Genomic DNA, 7,558 nt, shown 5'->3' with positions numbered 1-7,558 from the left:
ACCGCAAAAAAAAAAAAAAAAAAAAAAAAATATTAGAAATGAGTTTTAGCTAGTGAAATAATTGTATTCAAAATGAATGGATAAGTTACAAATATTGACCAGCCACTGTCTTTACCAGAACAGGTTCTAGGAATCTAGTGAGCCCAGAGACCTATACCTTCAAAATGGCACCTATGTCTTCATTCCAAAACGGTCCTATGCTCAGCTGCTTTCTTGGGGAATTTATCTGGCCTGATTCCAGTTAGAAAGTTAGCTAAACTCACTACTAGAATGTTGTCATATTTGTGTTGAGTGAACATTTCCGGTAAGATGCTGTTGGATGGGTACAGGGTTTCCTTCTGGGGTGATGAAAATGTCTTGGAACTAAACAGAGGTGATGGTTGTACAACACTGTGAATATATTAGATGCCACTGAACTGCACGCTTTAAAATGCCTAAGGGTTAATTTTGTTATGTAAATTTTACCTCAATTTTTAAAAAAAGATGTGGGATGCCGAATTATATTGAACACTAAAATAGTAAACATTATGTTATATGAATACTGTCTCAATTTTTTTAAAGTAGGGGGGAAAAAGATGTTGTTGGAACACCTAAAAGGACAAGAGAGCTGGGGTTCCATCAAGCTTTCAGTAGAGGTAGTGAGGAAGAGCAAAATATGCCACCCTAGAAGGTGCCACTTTAGAATGTGGATTATTTTGACCTGAAGACAGAGCCCAGCAGACCCAGGAAGAACCTTTTACCTCTCCCTTAACTGCCTAAAAGAACTTAGACGTGAAACCTGCACCAGGAAGAGAGCTATTACCAGAGAAAACTTATTTATATCAGAAAGCCTTAACCAGCATGGCATGGCAAACATTTGTTTACCAAACACTTGCTCTTCTCATTTTCCTGTGAATGATCTTTGAAGCCCCAGACCTCTACCCCCCACCCCGTCTACTTAGCTCAGGATGGTATATAAGCATCAAGTACCCGACTGCCAAAGAGTCTCATATTTTTATGGGGCTCTGATATGTACAAAATTTCCTTTTCGTCCATTAATCTGTATTATGTCAATTTAACCAGTACTCCAGAGAAAGAATCTAAAAGGGAAGAAGGGAAAAGTTTTCTGCTCCTACAGTAATATTCAATCTGAAACCTTTTTTCTTTGTAATTGGGTAGGAAAGTGTAGAGAGACTATTCATACCCCACCTACCTCTATGTATTGAATGCTACTGGTATAAATTTGCGCATGACCAAACTGCCAGAGATCAGCTGACAATACTGTCAAGCATATAATCATTAAATATTTATCAAGCAAATGATGCACTGAAAGAGAATTAACGATGCTCAGTGGAAACAAAGAGAAAGAAAGACATGATTTTAGGTTGGACTTCAATATTTCTAGAAGAGGGACAGACCGATATTTCATGTTCTGGTCCCCTGAGAATACAGGGCTGATGAACTCCAGCATGAAAGGTAGAGAGCAAGTCAGAGCAGTAGAGATGGAAAGATAGAAAAAGAAGAGGGAGAGGAAACTGTAAAATGTAGCAAAATGGCATTTGAGGGAAGAGATACCAAATAGATTAAAAGTGATCTCACAAAGGTGAAAGACCTAATTGCAATGGAACTTGATGTACCAGAGAATCCAGAGAGAACAATCTAAAATAAAAACTGAGAGAAATGAAAATTTATAGAAACATAATTATGATACAAGGTTTCATCATAATTTATGATGTCAAGCAAAGACTAGATAAATAAGGTCCTAAAGGATGTAACTGGCTGTAATTTTCTTGAAAACGGAATGTAAATGTCATTTGGCAGGTTGTGTGATCTTCCATTCCCCACAGGCCTCTACAAGCCCTGTATTATATGAGGTTACCTGCCTGATCCCCAAGGCATTCAGATTTTTGATGCTAGCCAAGAGGATATAAAATCTGAAATCAATTAGCTTTAAATACTAGATATGTGATATTTCCTCATATAATGGAAAAAAATTTAATGTTAATATTTCTGAAATCAGATTCTTCTTACAAGTAAAGCCAAAAGAAACTCAAAGCAGTCAGGAATGCATTTTAACGAGGAACATAGATGTAACTTGATGTAAGGTGTAAATTTAGCCTTGTGGGGAAGGAGTTAGTTCTGTTTTCACGTCAACTGAGTTCTCTGCTTTGCACTGCATATCCCAAATAGCTGGATTTTAACATCAATTTGGAATCCTAATTTTCACGTAAAATGTTTTCAAAATGTTACTGTCTGATGTAGCATTGACATAAAAATGCTAGAAGACTGTCCATCGTGTGCTAGGCAATGCAATCATAAGGCAAAAACAGAAGTCTAATCTCTCAGAATAAATCACAGAATTTTAAAAGATCGTGAAGCTGGTATGACCAATGCATGAGTCATAAAGACTATTACTCAGGAACCAAACATCTGAGTGTCAAAAGCTTACAGCTGAATTCCTAGAGAAGCTGTTAAGAAAGAAAGAAGCACCAGTAATGTTCAATAAGGCTCAACATTTTATAAAGAGATCAACATCATAAGTCTAAGTTTAAAATGTTTATGTTCTATTTAATGAAAAAGGCTCAGATTTAAATTGCGAGGTACGAAAGAAGAAGGTACATAATAGTAAGGATAAATGCATGCTATCATAGGTTAGTTAGTAGACAATAAAAATTTGTGTACATTTAATGCGGTGTTGTTTATTCTTCTGGAAAAAGATGTTATTATTATTATTTTTTGATGTGGACCATTTTTAAACTCTTTATTGAATTTGTTACAATACTGCTTCTGTTTTATGTTTCGGTTTTCTGGCCATGAGGCATGTGGGATCTTAGCTCCCCGACCAGGGAACGAACCTGCACCCCCTGCATTGGAAGGCGAAGTCTTAACCACTGGATGGCCAGGGAAGTCCCCAAGGTGTTATTAAATCAATGGTTTCTCTTATGACAGAATTAAGGAAATAAACTATAATGAATTTTGTACTGCATATAGAGGATGGCTCCTTTATACATGACAATGGTATAGTTTAAGAAATTTATCATATGTGAAGGGCAGCACAATATAACACCCCAAAATATGCTTCTTTGGCATAAGAATTATCTTGAGCTGATCATTTTTAAGAAACAGCTGAGAAAGGAGAAGCTCTGAAATGTGAGTAAAAGTTATCCTTTTGTAAGAGAATTTTACATTTTTAATGGAAATCTCCATTGGTAAGGGTTTCTCCCTCTCTGTGCCAGAAAAAGGAAGATAACTATATCTCTAGAAATGCATCAATGGAGAAAGCATGAACTTAAATCTGCATAACTGTACCGACCTTTATTGTGCTTTGCCTGATAATCTCCCACAACTGGCTCCCCACACCCCGAACATCTTTTGCCTTTAGCTGGAACTAGTATTTAAGGTGGTGGCTTGGGATATTTGGGAAAGTTACTCAGTTTTCCTGGTATCTCCCATGTATACAGGAGGTAAACATGCTATTAAACTTGTTTGTTTTTCTCCTGTTAAGCTGTCTTTCATTACAGGGGGCATCTCAGTCAAAAACCTAGAAGGGTAAAAGGAAAATTAGTTTCCTTCCCTACATAGGCTAATTTACAAAAAAAAAATTTTTTTAAATAAACTTAAACTACAGAAATCATAGCCATCAATCACAAACAATACAACTAAAAATGTATCATGTAACTATAAACAAATATTGTCACCCCTAATAATTATTGTGAGGAGAGTAAATTTTAAAATACAAAAAATAAGTAGAGAATTTAATAAAATTTAAAGAGGTACAAACCTATAAGATACAAGCAAATCTGTACTCTTGGGTAAATTACTGGATTTAGATTATAACATATGAGAATTTAGAGTTAAAGACAGCCAACGCAGGTAAATGTACTAACTCAGTGATTCTCAGCCTTCTCGGCTTCTCATTAGGAACTTAAAAAACAAAAAAAACATACCCAAGCCTAAATAAATTAAACAGGAATCTTGGAGGCAGTTAAGAGGGGCATTAGTATTTTTTTTAAAGCTCCACAAGTAATTCTGAAATGCAGTCACAGTAAGCAATGGATTGAACAAAAATTTTTGAAAGTGCAAAAATTTGTCATAAGGAAAACAAGTCTAAAGCAAAAAGGATAAAAGCACAAATAGATAAATTTGAAAGGAGAAAAACAACTGCAATAAATAAATTCAAGAGTTTTTATTAATGAATAAAATAGGTAAGATTCTAGCATTGGGGAGGGAAAAATCTTTCCTCTACCTTTCTAGGTTCTTCTGACTGGTCTAACTGAATTAAACTGACGTGAGACAGATTAACAGGAGAAAAACCAAATTTCATTATGTACGTATAGGGGCTCCATAAGAATATGAAGCTCAAAGACAAGTTAGGCAATTGAAGCTTATATGCCATCGGAGAGAAGGGGAAGGGGGTAGGGGTTGCGATTTCAAAGGGGAAGAAGGCAATTCACAAGAAGATGAAAAAAAGCAAATGTTTGGTAAACAAACGTTTGCTGGGCCATACAGAAGCAATGGGAGAAAGAGAGGAATTTTAACCCACACTTTGCTAGGTTCCTCCCTGTCTCCCTTCATGGAACAGGTCCTGTATCTAAGTTCTTTTAGGCAGTTAGGGAGAAAGTCAAAGGTTCTTCCTTAGTCTTTTGGGCCTTGACTGTTTTCAGCTCAGGATAATCCACATGCCTAAGAGACACTATTTGGGGTGGCAAATTTTGCTCCCCTGCACTAGCAAAGATAATCAAAGAATGTAAATAAACAAAATCAGAAACGAGATAGTGCACGACATAGAGATGTAATAAATTACAAGATGTAAGTTATCTTATTATAATAAATTATTCAAGCTTTTATAAACATAAATTTTAAAACCACAATTAAATAAGTGATTTTCTGTAAGAATTCTGAAGTATCAAAACACAATGAATAAACTAATAACCAAGTAAGAAGTAAAAAATTTACCAAAGTATTGCCCCAACAAAGGCTCCAACCAGGATGATTTACTAATAGATTCTTTCAAGCTTTCAAGGAAAAGAAAAGCACCACTTTATATAACTCCCCCAGGATACCAAAAAAGATGGAAAGCTACAAAGGTGAATTCCAATGCCTAATACACAAGGTATTAAAAAAAAAAAAAAAGAAAACTATGGAGCAAGCCAGTGGGAAGCAGCCGCATGGCACAGGGAAACCGGCTCGGTAAACCCAAAAAAAAAGAAAAAAAAAAAAAAAAAAAAAAAAAGAAAACTATGGAGCAACAGTTTTCACCCTGGCTTCACATTAGAATCACCTGTAGAGCTTTATAAAATCGTGATGTTTGGGCCACATCCACACCTATACACACCCACACACAATGAAATCAGAATCCCTCAGGTCAGGCCCAGGTATCAGTGATTTTAAAGCTCCCCAAGTGATTACAATGTGCAAGCCTAGGTTGAGAACTACTGTTCCAGAGCAATTTCACTATTTATGATTTATAGAGCAAAGATCCTAACTAAAATACAAGCAAACAAAATTCAAGAGTCCATAACAGTCATAAGCAAACTACACAAAAAGCAGCATTTTCCTCACAGATGCAAAGATGTTTCTAAATTAGGAAGTAAGAGCAAATATATAATGATCTCAAACTGTTTCCTACCACATACATTTTAAAATTCAAGAGTAACTCCTTAACAGGATAAAAAAGCATCTGCTTTAAAACAATAGCCTAAATATCCAGTATTATATGTAATTGAACTATGTGTCTGCTACAATTAGGAACAGAACAAAAATGCCCCTACCAACATCATGACTTAATATTTTTTAGGAGTTCTGGACAATGTAAGAAGTAAAAATATTAGCAAGAAAGAGACAAAAGCTATCATAATAGATAGACAAAATAATGGCATAGGGAAACGCTGAAAATCTAAGAATAAATAAAAGATTTCAGCATAACCACAACTGAATCAAAAATATTCTTATGTACTAGCGATAACCACCTGAAAATACAGTGGAAGAAAAAGGTATGTTCACAATAGAATAAAAAATTACAAAACACTTAAAAATAGTTTTAATGAAAACTCTGTGACCCAGATAAAACTCTAAAAGTATTTACTAGAAGATACAGGAAAACTTGACAAATAATAGGACAGGCGAAGTATATTCTGGATAAGCAGACTAAAATAACATATTTCAAATGGATATTTCATTGATGTTTTGGAAGGACTTGAAAAAATAATTCTAATTTCATCTGATAAACAGTCAGCCTATTAAAGATAATTATGAAAATTAAGAGTAATGTAGAAGACCTAACTGTCCTAGATTTCATACCTTACTTACTATTATGCTTCAGTTATTAAAACAGTGCAAAACCAGAGTAATAAGAGACACACCAGTGTGTGGAAAAAACTAGATAGTCTGGAAATAGGCTCTATTACATATAGGAATTTAACACATGATGAAAGAGGAATCATGTCAGCAAGTGAAAAAAGTACTAACTTGGAAAACCATCAATGTATACCTCCACCTAAAATAAATTATAACCCAAAATAAATACCAGATGGATTATCAGCTTAAATATAACAAATCAATCCCTTTTAGCCTCCAAAAAAATTATATACGTGGCAAAGCCCTGAAAGGGAGGATGACCATTCCAGATTTAAGAGAAAAAGACAAAATTATGAAAGAAAATATTAAAATTTAACTACAAAAACAAGTTATAACTTCAATAGGCTAAAATATAAATTAAAAACAAGCAACATACAAATAGGAAATTTAGAACATATGACAAAGGCTTAATTTATAAAAAAAATTTTAATTAATTCTTAAAGGATCTTAAAAAAGAAATGAAAACAGAACTTAAAATGCAGGAGAGGTTCAATTTAAAAAAGGAAAATATTCACTCTAAAAAAGTATCAGGTAAGTACAAATTAAAATAACAGTGAGGTGCTGGTTTTGTTTGTTTCTCCTATTAAATGAGCGTGGTAGGGTTATTCATTACCCATGTTATTTTAAATTATTGCAGTTCTTCTGAGGTAGTGTGATGCTCTGAAGAGCCATTTTAAAATTCCTATACTTCTTCTCAGGAACTCCATTTCCGGGCACGCAGCCCAAAGAAACAAACCAAAATATGGAGAAACATATGTGCAAAGATGTTCTTTGCAGCATTTTTTTTATTACACAAAAAAATTAGAGTGGGGTAAATTAAAGATCTAACAAGAAAGGAAGGATCTGGTGAATTATGGCACATGTATGTATTCTATGGCATATTATGAAGGCAGTAGTATGATGTTTTTTAAAACAATGCAGCAATAAGAGAAATGCTTAGGATATGCACAAATGTTGAGTGAAGAAACCCCACAGGACTGAAAATGGTAACATACTACAACTATGTTTTCAAAACCATGTATATTTAAACTATGCTTTATAAACCATAATTATGCTTTTCAAAAACACTGGCGGTTGGTGGGGGGAAAGTAACAAAAAGCAAGTAATGGCGGCAAACCCAGTGGTGGGCTGGCTGCGACGCACTCGGTGGGGGTGGGGGGAGTAACAAAAAGCAAGCAACGGCGGCAACTCCAGTGGCAGCCTGGCTGCGACGCACACGAGG

The 7,558-nt window shown here is 34.8% G+C and overlaps 1 pseudogene; it reads left to right on the top strand.

The window, feature by feature from the left end:
• Positions 1-7,441: 7,441 nt before the first annotated feature.
• Positions 7,442-7,558, top strand: part of LOC103076912 (putative deoxyribonuclease TATDN2 pseudogene) — a 3,092-nt pseudogene continuing 2,975 nt past the window's right edge.

Source organism: Lipotes vexillifer, unplaced genomic scaffold (assembly GCF_000442215.2).
Source record: "Lipotes vexillifer unplaced genomic scaffold, Lipotes_vexillifer_v1.1 scaffold15, whole genome shotgun sequence".
Taxonomy (NCBI): Eukaryota; Metazoa; Chordata; class Mammalia; order Artiodactyla; family Lipotidae; genus Lipotes; species Lipotes vexillifer.
Note: the sequence above shows the minus strand (reverse complement) of the source record. Positions and strands in the feature narration are given on the sequence as shown.